Source organism: Calidris pugnax, unplaced genomic scaffold (assembly GCF_001431845.1).
Source record: "Calidris pugnax isolate Ruff unplaced genomic scaffold, ASM143184v1 scaffold21, whole genome shotgun sequence".
NCBI lineage: Eukaryota > Metazoa > Chordata > Aves > Charadriiformes > Scolopacidae > Calidris > Calidris pugnax.
Window position 1 is genome coordinate 151413 of NW_015090770.1, and position 18770 is coordinate 170182.

Sequence of the window (18770 nt, forward strand, 5' to 3'; positions counted from 1 at the left end):
AATGAAAGATTTTTGTACAAGGTTGTAGGACCTTTCATTATTTCTTTTCAAAGCAACTGCTGCTTTTTTGAGGGCTCTGTTCTTCAGCTACGTGGCACCAAAGACTTTATTTCTCTGGTTTTGTACTTCAACAGTTCCAGTTTGATTCTGAGAGAGCAGATGGTTGATCAGTGTTTCTGAAAGTTTTATTTATATTGTGACATGGCTTCAATCAAGATCCAAGATTGGATTGCTATTCAAACATCAAGGGAAGCAAAAGCATTTTTCTGAAATCTAAATAGATAGGATAAGTATCAAGCAGATGAAAGATAATACTGTTATCCCCATTTTCCATTTCTCTCAGTTTTTCTAAAATGGAGGTGAATTGCTGTGGTCTGACAAACCTACAAGCAGCTTGCATTGGCTGTGTGAATGGGGACAGTGTCTTTCCATATAGAGGGAGAGTAAGGAGGGAAGAGTATTTCAGTCTCTTGAAGTCATTAGATTTAAAAAAAAAATCATTACATAAACAAAATATTGGCAAACAATCCCATCAAATTGGAAAAAGAGGCAGTAAGTTTATATATTGGGAAAATGAGTAGCTGCAGGATATCAGTGTGGCTTAGTTGGAAACCTTTAGCTAGAATGTTAGGATCATTTTCATGTGACCTTTCTTGCTCAGGGACTTTTGGTGAATATTAATAATTTTATTCTTGTAAGGAATTAATTTAATTTCTTTAGCATACCATATAGTGATAACACGTCTACTGCAATCTGTGTTATAATTATTTGTATATAATTATAACAACTAATTGTTATAATTTGGAGAGTTCACTCTCTACCCCACATTGGTATCTTGAACCCTGGGATAAGTTCCTGGTGTTTGGGCCATGCTGAGTGTTGAGTTGTTGTGGTCCTGCTTTGCTGTAGGGCCCCAAAACCTTGGGCGTCAGGTGTCTGAGCATAAACTGTTGAAGCTGGAGGCTGTAAAAAGCCTCTAGAAATAGTAATTGTAAGATAAATTAACTGTTGCTTCTGGAAAGGACTGAGAGTGGATTCATTTGATTTCACAGCTGTAGCACTGACTTTGTCTCCTCTGTTTTGGTATCAGTCCTTTCAAAGAGTCTAAATGTCATTTCTCAAAGCAACTGTGTGGTTTATTCTGAGTTTTATTGTTTTGCCACTGACCAGGACTAGCCTTTTTGTGCCTGTGTTTGTGATACCTAACATGTATAAAAGCTATTGTCTTCCTTTCCCCTCCTGATTATTATTCTTTTTCTTTCAAAATACACTCATGTCCATGGGAGATGTCCTGGCGCTGGCAGTTGAGTTTGAAAGTTTGGAGATGCCAAATCATTTGTGATACTGAACCAAGCTGTAATTGGCTGTAATGGTACCTGCTTCCCACGACTGTACATTTTGGGTAGTTAACACTTGTGAAGCAGTTTGAAATGCTACAATGATAGGTGCTTTGAAAATGGAAAATGTTGTTATTCCCCAAAATACAGGGCTTCCCACCAGAATTGCTCATAAACGTGTAACTGTTACTGTTAAGATTTACGTAAGTTTTCATCTTGGGATATGTGCTGTATAAATTCAGTTGGAGATTTTATTGATATTTTTCTTAGAAATTAATGAAGCTACAAGTAGCCCTGCTGCTCAGAAAATAACTATTCTAGTTCACTGTGCTACAGCGTTGAAGAAACGAAGCTCACAGGAGTTACTCCATTCCTACAAGATATAGGAGAAGATCAGGTTCAAGACCATCTAAGGAACCTGAAGGTGCACAAGTCCATGGGACCTGGTGGCCTTCTATGATGGCATCACAGCACTGATGGATAAGGGAAAAGCAACTGATGTCATCTACCTGAACTTGGGCACAACATTTGACACTGTCCTATACAAATTCCTCGTCTCTAAATTGGAGAGACATGGATTTGATGCATGGACCACTCGATGGGTAAGGAATTGGCTAGATGATAGCACTCAGAATTGAGATCAATGGCTTGAGGTCCAAGTGGCGACCAGAGACGAGTGATGTCCCTCAGGGGTCGGTACTGGGACCAGTGCTGTTTAACGTCTTTGGTGACATGTTCAGTGGGATTGAGTGCACCCTCAGCAAGTTTGCCGACAACACTGAGCTGTGTGGTGCAGTCAACACTCTCGATGCCATCCAGAGGGATGTGGACAGGAGTGAAAGGTGGGCCCATGCAAACCTCATGAAGTTCAACAAGGCCAAGTGCAAGGTCCTGCATGTGGGTCAGGCTAATCCCAAGTGCAAATAAAGGTTGGGTGGATAATATATTGAGAGCAGCCTTGAGGAGAAGGACTTGAGGGTGTTGGTGGATGAGAAGCTCAACATGAGCTGGCAGTATGCACTGGCAGCCCAGAAAGCCAACCACATCCTGGGCCGCATCAAAAGAAGTGTGGCCAGCTCATGAGACCCCACCTGGAGTACTGTGTCCAGCTTTGGAGTCCTCAGCACAGGAAAGACGTGCACCTGTTGGATCAGGTCCAGAGGAGGGCTGTGAAGATGATCAGAGGGCTGGAGCACCTCTCCTATGAGAACAGGCTCGGACAGGTGGGGTTGTTTAGCCTGGGGAAGAGAAGGGTCTGGGGAGACCTTGTTGCAGCCTTCCAGTACTTAGAGGGGTCCTACAGGAGAGGTGGGGAGGGACTCTTTATCAGGGAATGTAGTGATAGGACGAGGGGTAATGGCTTTAAACTGAAAGAGGGGAGATTTAGGTCAGATATCAGGAAAAAATTATTTACTGGTTGCCCAGAGAAGTTGTGGATGCCACACTCATAAAGGTGTTCAAGGCCAGTTGGGATGGAGCTTTGAGCAACCTGGCCTAGTAGGAGGTGCCCCTGCCTGTGGTGGTGCAGGGATTGAAACTCTTCCAACCCAAACCATTCTATGATTCTTTGATACTGAACTGGTGAAGCTGGATGTAATCCATGTTAACCCTTGAGACTAAGTGGTATAGGTTAGAGCAAATAACTCTTTCCTCTAAGCAAGACCCCTTTTCCTCTGCAGTATAAACTGATCTTGAGAGGAGTAACAGAATGGTGAGTAAAAAGCTTTAATCCAGTCATCCAATCCCTGAACATTAAGCTAAAGCTCCAAATCCCATTTTCCTGTTCGTAAATCTTACGTAATAAACCCCCAGCTATCTGGATGTACTCTGCCTCTTGCTCCCCCGCTGCTGGCCAGCCTGAAGGACTCCTGCAGTAGCATACAAAAGTGGGGCATGATACAACACTGACATTGAAAAAAGACATTGTAACGGTTTGTGGTATTTTTATATTATTACAATCGCAGATTTCAGACAAGGTGTTGACAGTTTAAATGCTGGATGAGGGTTCCAATATGGATGGGCCTCCAGTGTCTCAGGTCCCATGAATCAGGTTTGTACCAGCACCCAGTGGTGCTGCTGTCATGTGGACCACATGCATCTTGGACCCTCGTAGTGGAAAAGGCCAGGGAAGGAGACGGGCACAAGGCAGCAGCAACTGGGGGAACACAGCATGAGTGTGGTGTCACAAGTGCTGCAGCGTCAGCACCTGGTATTTTGGGTATCATCTGGTAGAGTGTGCTTTCGGGATGCTGTGGTGGTGCCGACGTGTTACCTGTCACCAGCATACTACTGGCACAGCAGCTTCTCACGCCGCCCATTCCTGGGTATGAATGGGATGATTTGCCAGCGTTTGGAGTTGCAGATGCTCGAGCGTGGTTTCGCCTCTCCCCACCGTTAGCAGACTCAAAAAGAAAGTCACAGACTGGTTTTTGTAAACTCATTCCTCTGGAGTGGAACGTGACTGATCAATATGCAGAAATGCCAAAGGCTCACAACATCCAGCCTGGAGTACCTGGACTCCCAAAACTCACTCTCAGGCAGAAGCCAGTAGACAGTAACCAATTTCCACGCTACTGTGACAAAACCTCTTCAAATAATTGCTTGAAAATACAACTTTGAAAAGTGTATTTTCTGTTATTTCTAGTGCTATTTATCAGCTGAGCATCAAGTTGTTAAAATTAATCTTCATTTACAAATTTCTTTGAAGCAAAACACTGCGCCTCTGACTCCGCTGTTATTAATCCCTGGAGTTTACCAACATGTGGACATCAGAAGGGCTGCTGTTTAGCTTTGATTGGGCTTTTGTGCATAGAAAACAGCACACGCTCTGCCCATCTGCTTCATTAAACTGGAAAACCAATTCAATTTTTTAACATATTTTAATGCATAAGTATTAAATATTTTGTGGACCTTAAGTAGCCATCTGGCTTTTGTATTTTTAAAGCAGACTTAATCTCCTAGGTTTCTGGGTTGTTTTTTGTTCTTTGGGGTTTATTTTAATTTCTTTTTAATTTGAATGTCTTCTTACCTGACTTTAAGCCTTTAGATGAAGTTCTTAAATCAGCAGGGAGGATGAGACAAATTTTAGGCGTTTGAACAGAACAATCCAGGTCATCAGTCTTTTGCTGTTAATTATAGAGGGGAGCCTGGGTGACTTTGTTCTTAAATTAGATGTCTACACTGATGGTGCAATGACTCTGGATCTTAGCGTGATGAAATGATTTCAGATCCCAGTATAGGCAGGTTAAATCTGAAATTGTTCGTTGCTATTAAAAATACATTCTCAGAGTCAATTTTCATAAGCATTTCCTGTGTGCAGGACCTAGTAATGTCTGAGCTGGATTTTTGGAGATGCTTTCCAGCATTTCCTTTTGAATAGAGAGCAAGCAGGAGAAACCAGTTCAAAGAGGAACTAGGCAAGACAGTGCCAGCCAGCGAAGAGAGGGAGCTCGGTCTGCAGTACCTTTGAAGCACTGCTGTGATGGTGCGAGACACCTGACTAAAAATCATAGGATCTACTTCAGGACTCACTTATACCCAAACAGCCTTGGCATAATTCTGGGGATTTATTAGAGTTATGTCATGATTTCAGAGTTGGCTCAAGCTGCTGGTTCCCAAGAGAGAAAGTGGCATTGTGTCAGTGTGCTCTGGTGTCACAAAACATAAACTTTATACAAAGGAGATTGACAATGATTAATGTTTTATAATTGTGAACAAGAGGAGGAAGCTAAAGACCTTCGTACTGTGTACTTTAAAAGAAAAAAAACAACCAAAACCTAGCAAGCTGTTCAGAAATGCGTATGTTTGGATCAGCATAAAAATTCACTTTCCTGTGTAACGAGAGATTTAGTGTTGAGTAAAAATGCCACTTTCCTTTGACTTGTTTATTGGCCTTGTTCATGTGAGCATTTTGAGTGCAGGGAACATACAGCCCACTGACATCTCTGAGGTTTATACTAAGTCTCAGAATATGCTTTGAAATCCACAGATAAATTTTGTAGTACAAATATTCCTGTTTACTACTGAGATGTTTTTTTCTCCCTGAAATTTAAAGGAATAATTTGTTCCCTGTGCAACATTGCGCAAGGTGTAGGCAGTCTTATGTTTTTGCTGTCACATGAAGAGAGTGGAAATCATCATCGCAGTAACTCTGTGGCTTTAGAAGGGAAAGACAAAAGTGTTGTGATTCTCCTTGAAGCATCAGCTACAGGACAGGTGTTATTTTCCAAGTGTTTTCATCAACTTGTAGTAGAACGCTCTTCTCTGTTACATTTGCGTGCTTTCTGTTGGGGTTCAAAGCCAGGTCCACCCTTAGGTGGCTGAAGTCAGGGAAGCTGGTCCATACAGACCATGGCAAAGCACAACTCTGAACAAGGAAGGAAAGAGGTTTAAAATAGTGTTTATCAACGGAGATATCTGACCTCATTGCCCTGAGGTCTTACACTGAATGGCTTCACTGGTTGGCGTCAGGGTGTTCTGTGCTCAGCTGAAGCAGTTCAGGTCTTTGCAGTCTTTGTTTTGCTTTGCTGCCTCTGGTTTTGCATTGCAGCCCAGGAAATGTGCTGCAGCCCTTAAAGGAAGGAGGTGACAGAGGTGAATTATTTTTGACCTGTGATCAAAGAGACAGTATTTTCAATGGAAAAGCAAAGCAAAGAGACCAGGCTCTATTGCAGAGTCCTTCCAATTTCCCCTTTCCTTCCACACTGTGTCTCCCTGTGTTGTGCTGTGCTGGAAAATAGCTTGTGCCGTGCTTCCCTGCTGCTCCAGCACAGGCAGGCTGCTGCCCCACGGCTTCCCGGGGGGCTGCCCCCCATCCACGTCCAAGCACATGATAAAAATCTGGTTGAAGAAATACGGGCAGTGTAAAGGTGAGTATCTCTGCTACATGAAGGTCCGTGGACCGAGCAAGGACATCATGGGATAAAGATTGGCAGAGAATGTGACTCAGATACTGTTGACAGGAAAAAGTTAAGGAGTGACTTCTTCTTCCCAGCAATGTGGGGATTTTATCATTGTTCAGCTGTGGTGTGACTACATCTTCCAGGTGCAATCTCTCTATATTTTTCCCATAAAAGAAGAAAAAAAAAGAGATGTATGTCAGATAAATGCTTGATTACTTTTCAAGATTTATAATCTTATCACCTTTTTTATAGTACAAAATTCTCTAATAAATAGCAGTAATAATCATGCACAGTCTTTCTTTATAATAACGTTGTTGGGACTTTTTTGAAAAATGTCACCCAGAGAACTCTAAATGTCAGCTAGTCAAACCAAAAAGTCATTTCACCACAGCAATGCTTTTATCCTTATGTGAAATAAAGGAGATTCTGATAGACTCTTCCAACCCAAACCATTCTATGATTCTTTGATACTGAACTGGTGAAGCTGGATGTAATCCATGTTAACCCTTGAGACTAAGTGGTATAGGTTAGAGCAAATAACTCTTTCCTCTAAGCAAGACCCCTTTTCCTCTGCAGTATAAACTGATCTTGAGAGGAGTAACAGAATGGTGAGTAAAAAGCTTTAATCCAGTCATCCAATCCCTGAACATTAAGCTAAAGCTCCAAATCCCATTTTCCTGTTCGTAAATCTTACGTAATAAACCCCCCAGCTATCTGGATGTACTCTGCCTCTTGCTCCCCCGCTGCTGGCCAGCCTGAAGGACTCCTGCAGTAGCATACAAAAGTGGGGCATGATACAACACTGACATTGAAAAAAGACATTGTAACGGTTTGTGGTATTTTTATATTATTACAATCGCAGATTTCAGACAAGGTGTTGACAGTTTAAATGCTGGATGAGGGTTCCAATATGGATGGGCCTCCAGTGTCTCAGGTCCCATGAATCAGGTTTGTACCAGCACCCAGTGGTGCTGCTGTCATGTGGACCACATGCATCTTGGACCCTCGTAGTGGAAAAGGCCAGGGAAGGAGACGGGCACAAGGCAGCAGCAACTGGGGGAACACAGCATGAGTGTGGTGTCACAAGTGCTGCAGCGTCAGCACCTGGTATTTTGGGTATCATCTGGTAGAGTGTGCTTTCGGGATGCTGTGGTGGTGCCGACGTGTTACCTGTCACCAGCATACTACTGGCACAGCAGCTTCTCACGCCGCCCATTCCTGGGTATGAATGGGATGATTTGCCAGCGTTTGGAGTTGCAGATGCTCGAGCGTGGTTTCGCCTCTCCCCACCGTTAGCAGACTCAAAAAGAAAGTCACAGACTGGTTTTTGTAAACTCATTCCTCTGGAGTGGAACGTGACTGATCAATATGCAGAAATGCCAAAGGCTCACAACATCCAGCCTGGAGTACCTGGACTCCCAAAACTCACTCTCAGGCAGAAGCCAGTAGACAGTAACCAATTTCCACGCTACTGTGACAAAACCTCTTCAAATAATTGCTTGAAAATACAACTTTGAAAAGTGTATTTTCTGTTATTTCTAGTGCTATTTATCAGCTGAGCATCAAGTTGTTAAAATTAATCTTCATTTACAAATTTCTTTGAAGCAAAACACTGCGCCTCTGACTCCGCTGTTATTAATCCCTGGAGTTTACCAACATGTGGACATCAGAAGGGCTGCTGTTTAGCTTTGATTGGGCTTTTGTGCATAGAAAACAGCACACGCTCTGCCCATCTGCTTCATTAAACTGGAAAACCAATTCAATTTTTTAACATATTTTAATGCATAAGTATTAAATATTTTGTGGACCTTAAGTAGCCATCTGGCTTTTGTATTTTTAAAGCAGACTTAATCTCCTAGGTTTCTGGGTTGTTTTTTGTTCTTTGGGGTTTATTTTAATTTCTTTTTAATTTGAATGTCTTCTTACCTGACTTTAAGCCTTTAGATGAAGTTCTTAAATCAGCAGGGAGGATGAGACAAATTTTAGGCGTTTGAACAGAACAATCCAGGTCATCAGTCTTTTGCTGTTAATTATAGAGGGGAGCCTGGGTGACTTTGTTCTTAAATTAGATGTCTACACTGATGGTGCAATGACTCTGGATCTTAGCGTGATGAAATGATTTCAGATCCCAGTATAGGCAGGTTAAATCTGAAATTGTTCGTTGCTATTAAAAATACATTCTCAGAGTCAATTTTCATAAGCATTTCCTGTGTGCAGGACCTAGTAATGTCTGAGCTGGATTTTTGGAGATGCTTTCCAGCATTTCCTTTTGAATAGAGAGCAAGCAGGAGAAACCAGTTCAAAGAGGAACTAGGCAAGACAGTGCCAGCCAGCGAAGAGAGGGAGCTCGGTCTGCAGTACCTTTGAAGCACTGCTGTGATGGTGCGAGACACCTGACTAAAAATCATAGGATCTACTTCAGGACTCACTTATACCCAAACAGCCTTGGCATAATTCTGGGGATTTATTAGAGTTATGTCATGATTTCAGAGTTGGCTCAAGCTGCTGGTTCCCAAGAGAGAAAGTGGCATTGTGTCAGTGTGCTCTGGTGTCACAAAACATAAACTTTATACAAAGGAGATTGACAATGATTAATGTTTTATAATTGTGAACAAGAGGAGGAAGCTAAAGACCTTCGTACTGTGTACTTTAAAAGAAAAAAAACAACCAAAACCTAGCAAGCTGTTCAGAAATGCGTATGTTTGGATCAGCATAAAAATTCACTTTCCTGTGTAACGAGAGATTTAGTGTTGAGTAAAAATGCCACTTTCCTTTGACTTGTTTATTGGCCTTGTTCATGTGAGCATTTTGAGTGCAGGGAACATACAGCCCACTGACATCTCTGAGGTTTATACTAAGTCTCAGAATATGCTTTGAAATCCACAGATAAATTTTGTAGTACAAATATTCCTGTTTACTACTGAGATGTTTTTTTCTCCCTGAAATTTAAAGGAATAATTTGTTCCCTGTGCAACATTGCGCAAGGTGTAGGCAGTCTTATGTTTTTGCTGTCACATGAAGAGAGTGGAAATCATCATCGCAGTAACTCTGTGGCTTTAGAAGGGAAAGACAAAAGTGTTGTGATTCTCCTTGAAGCATCAGCTACAGGACAGGTGTTATTTTCCAAGTGTTTTCATCAACTTGTAGTAGAACGCTCTTCTCTGTTACATTTGCGTGCTTTCTGTTGGGGTTCAAAGCCAGGTCCACCCTTAGGTGGCTGAAGTCAGGGAAGCTGGTCCATACAGACCATGGCAAAGCACAACTCTGAACAAGGAAGGAAAGAGGTTTAAAATAGTGTTTATCAACGGAGATATCTGACCTCATTGCCCTGAGGTCTTACACTGAATGGCTTCACTGGTTGGCGTCAGGGTGTTCTGTGCTCAGCTGAAGCAGTTCAGGTCTTTGCAGTCTTTGTTTTGCTTTGCTGCCTCTGGTTTTGCATTGCAGCCCAGGAAATGTGCTGCAGCCCTTAAAGGAAGGAGGTGACAGAGGTGAATTATTTTTGACCTGTGATCAAAGAGACAGTATTTTCAATGGAAAAGCAAAGCAAAGAGACCAGGCTCTATTGCAGAGTCCTTCCAATTTCCCCTTTCCTTCCACACTGTGTCTCCCTGTGTTGTGCTGTGCTGGAAAATAGCTTGTGCCGTGCTTCCCTGCTGCTCCAGCACAGGCAGGCTGCTGCCCCACGGCTTCCCGGGGGGCTGCCCCCCATCCACGTCCAAGCACATGATAAAAATCTGGTTGAAGAAATACGGGCAGTGTAAAGGTGAGTATCTCTGCTACATGAAGGTCCGTGGACCGAGCAAGGACATCATGGGATAAAGATTGGCAGAGAATGTGACTCAGATACTGTTGACAGGAAAAAGTTAAGGAGTGACTTCTTCTTCCCAGCAATGTGGGGATTTTATCATTGTTCAGCTGTGGTGTGACTACATCTTCCAGGTGCAATCTCTCTATATTTTTCCCATAAAAGAAGAAAAAAAAAGAGATGTATGTCAGATAAATGCTTGATTACTTTTCAAGATTTATAATCTTATCACCTTTTTTATAGTACAAAATTCTCTAATAAATAGCAGTAATAATCATGCACAGTCTTTCTTTATAATAACGTTGTTGGGACTTTTTTGAAAAATGTCACCCAGAGAACTCTAAATGTCAGCTAGTCAAACCAAAAAGTCATTTCACCACAGCAATGCTTTTATCCTTATGTGAAATAAAGGAGATTCTGATAGAAGATATTCCCAAAAGATAAGTTTCTAGAACCTTTCTCAACAGTGGAGCCTGCAGGTTACTCTCAGCTGGCACAGCATGTTGTTGAGCTTCAGACCAAAGCCGTGTTCAATCTGATCTTGTTTCACCAACCACTCTTCCTAAGGTCCTAATTACGTACTGCTCCCCACCTGTCTGTCTTCTGGATTTGTTTGTTAAGAAAATGAAAGGCTCCAGATATTATGTTTTGAAAATAAAAGGTTCTCAAGCATCTTATGATTTAGCAATTTTTGTTTTGCCGCTGGAAAATATTCTGTCTTCTCCATGTACCAGTTTTGGTTTCCCTAGTTTTTTTTATTTTTCTTGGAAGTAGATCAGTGCAGCTCCTTCACTCATAACTACCTCTCAGGAATTACAGCTTGGCTAGTGTGCCTTCAGGCTATATGTAGCCATCTTCATAAAGGCAAGAGCCCTAAGATGCAGATAGTATCCCACCAAAAATCAGAATACTTTGGGAATGATTGGCAGTGCATGGCTGGGTTGGTCTTGGCTCTCCCCCGTGAGGAGGATAGTTTGTATGCACGGTCCCTGGCTTCCTTCTCTCATATGGGCAGGCTGCTCTTTGCCGTTGGCGCCCAGCTGTGTCAGGTGGTGTTGTCTCTTCCCGCCTGTGTTAGGAAGTTGAGGAGTGTCTTGTAAACCAGAGGGGAAGCTCTGGCCCATTGGATGTGGTGCAGGACCTGCTGCTCGGGAAAACCCTCTGACTTTATGCCACAGCAGTGGTGGAGGCGTGAGCAAGCCATGGGGTGAGAGCCCAAGATCCCAGACAAGCCCGGGTGCAGGTTGAGGATGGAGCTGGGTCTCTGAAGAGGAGCCTGTGATCGTGTGCAAGGATGGAGATCCCAGAAATGCAGTCCCTCCCCTGGCTAAGCACAGCCCCCCTCAGGAAGCGTGAGCAGCTGTATAGGAAACGGCATTTTAAGAAATTGTTAAATTAGCAGTAGGAAATAATTGCATTGCATCTTGTGTATTGCTTTTGTCAAGGCCCCCTGGATTTCAGTTGTTCAGTTATTACAAGAAAGAAAAACCTCCGAGAGCTCTCCTGCCTGCAGAAGTCTCAGGCAGGTTGTTGCTGGATCCGCAGGGTCCTTGCTGCCTGAAGGTCCTGGTGCCGTAACACAGCAATCTGTATTTACATGCTGTGCTCTCATCATAAAACCACAGAGGAAATAGGATCATTACTGTATATTAAAGAATTAATTATGTTGCTTATTTTATTGGAAAAAACTGTGTATTGATAGTAGAGAGCATTATCTTGCAGGTAGCAGAGGTGCGTGAGCTACGTCATGAAGTTCATTTCTACAGTCAATCCCGTACCCTGCCAGAACATCCTTCACCTTTGAAGTCCCAGCTGTGCCCACATTAGGGGTGGTGCAGAGCTGTGACCCCCAGCAAGGAGCTCTAGGATGTGTATCGTATCCATGGGATTTTCCAAGAGAGGAAGATGTTAATTCTTCCTGGTAATAGACTAGTTGGTCCTGGTCTAAGGTGGGAAGTGAGGAGTGTGGCTTTGTCCCTGCTTGTCTCTTTGGAGGTGTCTGCTTCAAAGCTGTAGGGTGGATCCATTCTCCCGTTTCCTTCCCACCATGGCTCCTGGTCTGTGGAGGGGTGAGAGTTTCTCCTTGGGCTGTACCCTCCTCTTGTCACCGTTTCTAAAAGAGGTGTGCTCCTGCACCATGTCGCCAGTCGCAGGATCTTTTCCCCAAGGGCTTGTCAAAGCACCCCCAGCTCTCTCGGCAATACTTCTGTTCTCTATTTGTATATAAGCACTGTTTAAGGGAGCAAATGGCCTGTGTGATCATTCCCGTGTTTATTTTTTTATGCATTTAATTCCTGATGCTGACACTTTGGTTTTCAAATCGGCATTAGAATTGCTGAATATAAACAGTGCCAAGATCACATACAGCAAGAGTGGAGACCTGTGTGAAGCTCAGCCAGGGGTCCTTATTGACAAAGCCTAATTAGAAATGGATAAAGTTAAAGATTTTTTTTTTTTTTTGTTATTAGTCACATATCCTGGCATGAACCACCTCATGCAGCTATTCTTTCTGTGCTAACACAAGGGAACTTAACCCCCAGGTTGGTAGAAGGCTTTGATGCCAGTGCCTGTGGTCTCTGGGGACTCAGAAGAACCATGGTCTGGAACACGCTATTTCCATGAGCGACACCGCTAAACCCTTCAGCGCAGCTGCCTTCTCTGTATGTCTTCTATTTAAAAGTCTTAAATTCATTTCCTGGAGCAGTTCCTCAATGCAGCCAGATTGAGCATCAAAGGATTGCCCAAAGCCCCGGGATAGACCTATTTATTAAGGCTGATTAACACGATGAACACACTGCATAGGAATTAATGGCCCCCTATAAATATTGGGCCTCCAAGAGTTTGTAGCGTGTCTCTGGAGAGGCTGGTTAGGAAGCAGCACTACAACCATTGCTCTGCATTTATTTTAGCACTTTTTTTTTTCAGTCTATCCTGATTACCTTGACGTTCTATAAAATTTTATTCAGTGGTTCAAAGAATATCATGTTTATAATAGTAAGGGTGTAGAGGATGTGTTTCAGAATTAAAAGCAATTCTTTTGTAGTTGTTTTTGGAGGGGTTGAGTAATGACTTATGAACAGCTTTGCGGTATAGTGTGTTTTGCTTTAGGTTTACTGACGGATGGTGTTTTCTTCAACCAGCAAGCTGGCAGGGAATTGCAAGCAGTGACCTCATTTATCCTACTAGAGCTCACTCTTCTTGACGGTTTCATCAGCCGGTGGGAAGACGTTTACTGTTCAACTGCTGCCAGCAAAGCTTGAGCTTATTTTATCTCGGCAAACTCAGTGAATATTCTGAACATTGTGTCAGCTTAAATGGCGTTATAGTCATCTTAGAGGGTACCAAATGTTGTTGTTGCGGCCGGAGCAGAAGTAGGCTCCCAGTGACTGAAGCAGGTTAGCTCAGTGCTGTATTTTATTAGAGGGTTATGCAGCAGGTGCTGTAAGGCTGTATATAAGGCTGTATAGAATTTGAACCTCGCTACCTGGGAACCATTTGCAAAAATAATGCAGCATACTGGTTTAGTGAAACTGGTGCTTTTCTCCTTTAATAAAAGACAGAGGAAGATCTACGTGTGTAATATTATTGCCTTGATTTGTAGGAAAGAAGTTACAGAACTTACTGCAGATTCATCATTTTCATAGCTATTTCTAACTTTTGGCATCAAACCCACAAGAATGTTTTGCAAAATTAATGGTCAGTAGATGAACCAATAGTGAAATGATATTATAAAAGAAAAAAAAAAGTTATTCCTGCTTTCCTGGAAACAGTGGAAACTCTAGTTACCTGAAGGGTCTCCTACTCCAGATCAGTTGTTTTCATTTTGTAGAATCACGCTTCTTAGACTTCTTGTGCAATACACAAATTATGTAAAGTGCAAAGTACAATGCAGCCTAACTCAGTGTTATGCTGGGTAACAGATATTCAAGTATTTATTTTCATGTTGTTACCTGGTAGCAGTTGCATCCATAATCTCTACAGTGTTTGTGGTGGTGGTAAAAGACAGAAGTGTCCTTGCTGCAAACTGGCAAACGCAGGCTTGGCATCCATAATCTCTACATAATCTCTGTTTGTGGTGGTGATGAAGGACAGAAGTGACCTCCTTGCTGCAAACTGGCAAACGCAGGCTTGTTGATTGCAGATCGGCAGTTTCTTTTGTCCATGTCCCGGCAGTGATTTTGATGTGTATCTTATTTAATGGAACTTCTCAGGACATTTTGAGGAATTAATCAGTGCTGTACGAGTTCTTATCGATAACATTTACTTAAAATTGTTTAGTTTAAACAAAAGAATACCAATAGATAATCATAAATAATGGTGATTATCAATAATTTTGGCAAGGTTTCAGACGTTTAAAAGTCATAATTAATATACAAAGTTCCTTTTCTGCCCCATTTTGGACTAAGTTTGAGCGCAATGTCAGATTGATGTGATGGTTCAGAGGTGATTGGGGTAACCACTAAGTTTGAGCACAGTGTATATAAACAGATGTGATGGTTCAGAGGTGATTGGGGTAACTGCAGCTTCTTTTGGGTTTTTGGAATAGTTTGTTTTGACAAACTGAAGATGCTTTTCAGACAACTCCTGCATGAGAAGAGTTCCCTTTTTATTTTTATTTTTATTTTTTTTTTTGTAGAAAGGTGCTGGGTATAATATTCAGCATGTATCCATTCATATTGGAGCATTTTGGACACATCACTCATGAAAACATTTTTTTTAATCGGCTTTTTAAAGATGAAATGGCTTGATTTATCTATTCTTCTGTGATTCTGGAGGAGGAAGATTGTTCCCAAAACGAGAAGCCAAGCAGCCTGCCTGTGTGGTCAGGTGCTAGAGGGAGCTTTGGTCTTGAGAGTGGAGGAAAGAAAAGGAATATTTTTCCAGTTGTATGATGCCAAAGGTGCTGGATGAATAGGGAAGACATCTTTGGAGTTGTTTCACTGGCGGATCATCCGTGGAAGAGAAAAAGCAATAGTAAACTGAATGTAAGAGCCAAGAACTGATAGATCACCAGGTGCTGGAGCCTTCTGCTAGAGCTGGTGCTGGGAGGCTGAACCCCTGCTCAGGTGCCTTGCTGGGGAGTGCAGCAGGGATGGAAGCAGTAATGTGCAGGTTAAAGTGCTGAATGTTTCCCTGATTCAGGTGGAGAGGAGGCAGAGCACCAGAAGGGACCTTCCCAGGGCTGCTCTCTTGCCATGTGGGAGGATGACACCCCCAAAAAATTGTAGCAGCCTGTGGCCAGTGTCTAAAGCACATGTCGTACTCTGTTGTAGAGATGTCATTTGTTTTCTACTACTAAGTTTTGTCTTTGGAAACTATTTAGGCATCTGCCAGGAACATCTCTAGTTTAGCTGAGAAACAACGCAGTGAATGCACTGCAGAAAATAAATAGGAAAATAAATATAGGATAGATGAATTAGCAGGTTCGTGTCACATCTTTGGCAAATTTGAGTAGATTTTTACCACCTTTTAGATTAAAGAAAGGCAGACTACTAGTAGGTTTTTGAGTAACTGAAATCTCATTGAGTTTAGTTGCAAGATTTTTCTTAATCATGTAACTAATTAACAGTAAATACTTTTGGTATTGCTGCTATTCAGATTACCTTTCCTGACTTCAGATTCTTCTGGAATAGGTTGAACTCTGATATTTGCTCTACAGCAAGCAATTGAGAGCAAATCCATCCATCCCAAAGACAGGACTAGCTGGTTTGCTGTGGAAGCCTAATGAACTCATACTCATTTATTCAGTGTCTGCTGCCCGTGTCACTGTGTGAGTGTTAATCCTTAACAAAGCTACTTGTTACTCTTCTTATGTCCTGATTCTAAACCAAGACGCCGACAGCATGAAGTTCCCGTACTGTCATTGTGCGGGACTTATAAAATAATTTGCTTTGCTGTCTTGAATTTAAAAAGACCCGGCACTTTCATATAATTGAAGCTATTTTGATGAACTTTTTTGTCGCCTGCCTCAGGAAATGGTACTTGCATCCTTGACATGTGAATTATAGCCTGTGTTTTATTCCTATGAAAAAAACCTGTCATTATTTTCTAATTTTAGCTGCTGCTTGTCCATAGTCACTACAATATAATCTTTATAAACAATGGTCTAAGTATCCATGGTTATATATTCTTTTTTTCCAAGATACTTAAATATAACTGCAAATATAGATAAATGTTGGTATTTAAAATGCATATAAATATTTTTTATAGATAAATACAGATTCTTAATGATGAAATGTAAGGCTTGCAATAATATGTATGTGATGAGTATGTGTTCTTTCACCATGAATGCTCTGGGCACGGCGTACACTGGAAAGATACTTACTCCCTGCCTCAACCGCAGGTCCTGGTTCCCAGTCACCCAAACTGCCTTAATGTTTGGTCATTCCTGGCTTCTTTTTGGAGGGACCCAACTCTTTCTTTCAAATGCAAAACCCAGGTGTGTTTCTGGGTTTAGTTCTCTTCAGGGGCAGCTCATTGTAGGCACTATGCCTGAGACTGCATGGAGTTTCCTTCCCTCCCTGTCCCTGCCCCTGCCCCAGCCGCCGTGTATTTCCCCAGTATGACTTCAGAAAGCTTGGCCTACACCATGGGAACAGGCTTTCAGGTCTTGCCATTTATCTCCTTGGTCCTGTGTGCTGTTAAAACAGGTTTTTAATAAACCAACACAGGTCTTATATTGGGCATTTTTAACCAGAAAGGTCCCACACAAATAGCTAAGTATGTCTTAAAGCAACAAAGATGCCCCGTGAGACCTAGATCAAGTGCTGTGCAGCACGGATACTGCTGGTGGGGCTCTGAACAGCGTGGGCAAAGCCTTTCTCTGCAAGACTTTTATGGGTTAGAGAGACTGGTAAGGTCAGTAATTTAATATGCATTTTAAACACTTACCTAGAATCATTTAGTGTATTACATAAGTGGGAGGGGAAAAACCTGTATCTATTTTTTCCAGTTCATTGTTCATGATGATAAAAGGAGTTTTATTAACTTCACAGTTGGTGCTACCCTGTTGATGCTCTTAATTTTTACTGTGTTTTGTTTTAACAAAAAAAAATTACACAGAAATGTATTAAGATACAGATAAAAGTAGAAAGATAGTAAAGTAAAGGATAGGGAAAGAGCAGTGACAGATTAGAATAAGAAAATGTACAGAATGCAGGCAGACACTACTGTTGGTGTACTTTCTCTGCATGATGTCTGCAGACAGTTTTTTATGGAAAGGAGAGTTCTTTGTGGTCCAAACAATAGCTATAGAAACCATCAGAGGTGATTACCAAGGCAACTTTGTAGCACGCTGTGTAACAGATAGATTATCATTTAAAATTACTGAAATGAGTGTGTGTAAACACTGCAAGTAATAGTTCAGCTTTGTGGTACATGCTAGGAAAGCATTGAGTGAGCATTTGAAGCTCCATTCATGCCCTAAGCAAAGTTTGGATGCAGAAGGATTCAGATGAAGCACTGAAGCTTAACCAAAATTTGTTAGAAAAAACCCCTATATTTTGAAAATAGATTATTTGACTAATGCTCGGTTCATTACTGTGATGGACACCTAGTAATCCAGATCCACATTTACCACACAAATAACAGTTGTTTGTACAAACAAGGTTGCATTAATTCTCAGAAGGATCAAATAAATTGTAAGGCATTTTCTATTGTCTAAATTCCAAGAGGTAGGTTCATGTGTCTTGAGAGATCCACAAAATTTAAGGGAGCGTTTCAGGATGTGTGGAGAAGTCGATAAAGAATTGTCTGCTTCAAAAACTTTCTTTGTTCAAGTACTGTATGAAAAGAGCTTACAGAAGTAAAGGTCTTCAGTCCTAGAAGGTTTCAGGGCTTACTTAACCAAAGCAATAGCAGCTTTGAGGGATCATCAAGGGCACAGCTTCAAACGATGATTTATATAGAGTCCTACCTTCGGATTCAATCCCCATCTTCTCTGCCTGAGGTAGTTGGCGTGCCTCACCATCAGCAAAGCCCTCATCGAGGAGGGGAGCCTTTTATAATGATCCCTTCAGTGGGGCTCATTCTACCTTTTCTTTAAAATCTGCTGGTTTCAGTCTGCAAATCCTTGGTACGGCTTATGAGGTGTGCTGCCGAAGGGGAACTTGTCATTGTCTTAGAAATTTATATTTGGGTGATTCCCAAACCTTAAACTGGTGAGAGACGTAGTGCACCACTGTGCTCTGCCTTAGCAAACAACAGGCTCAGTCTGGGTTTCATCTACTCTGGAATTATCTCCTGTGATTTTGGTATCGCTGCTCCAGAGTTGTAGTTGAAATCAGAATCTGGCCTATTTTCTTGTTTTAGAAGCTGTAAAAAAAGAACCCAAACCCAGTTAATATTCTTGTGAAGATACATGCTGTACCATACAGCTACCTGAAGAGGGATGAACCCTAATCTTCAACTCTATCTTTTTGTCTTGATTTTCTGTTAAGAAGTGGCTGTTAACCCTGAAATAGGAGACTGATTTATGGTAACCTGAAAAAAAGAGAAATATTTCCAGGAAATTACAAGAGCATTTGCAGATGCTGAAATAGGAAGAAAAAAAAAAAAAAAAGCCTTGCACATCTCATTTTTCTGCAGTCAGAAAATGTAAGAGACTGTTGTGATTCACAATCTTCTCAAAACTAGTTGTTTTATTAATGTTGGGCAATATATAAAATCTTAGGTATGTGTGTGGAATACTAATTGAGACAGTTTTAAAATTAATGTTACCTCAAA

The 18770-nt window shown here is 41.7% G+C and overlaps 1 protein-coding gene across 1 annotated transcript in view; it reads left to right on the forward strand.

Annotated features, from left to right (window-relative positions):
* The window catches only part of DPP10 (dipeptidyl-peptidase 10 (inactive)), a 304701-nt gene that overhangs the window by 23764 nt on the left and 262167 nt on the right, over positions 1-18770 (forward strand). The gene's annotated exons all lie outside the window — the stretch shown is intronic.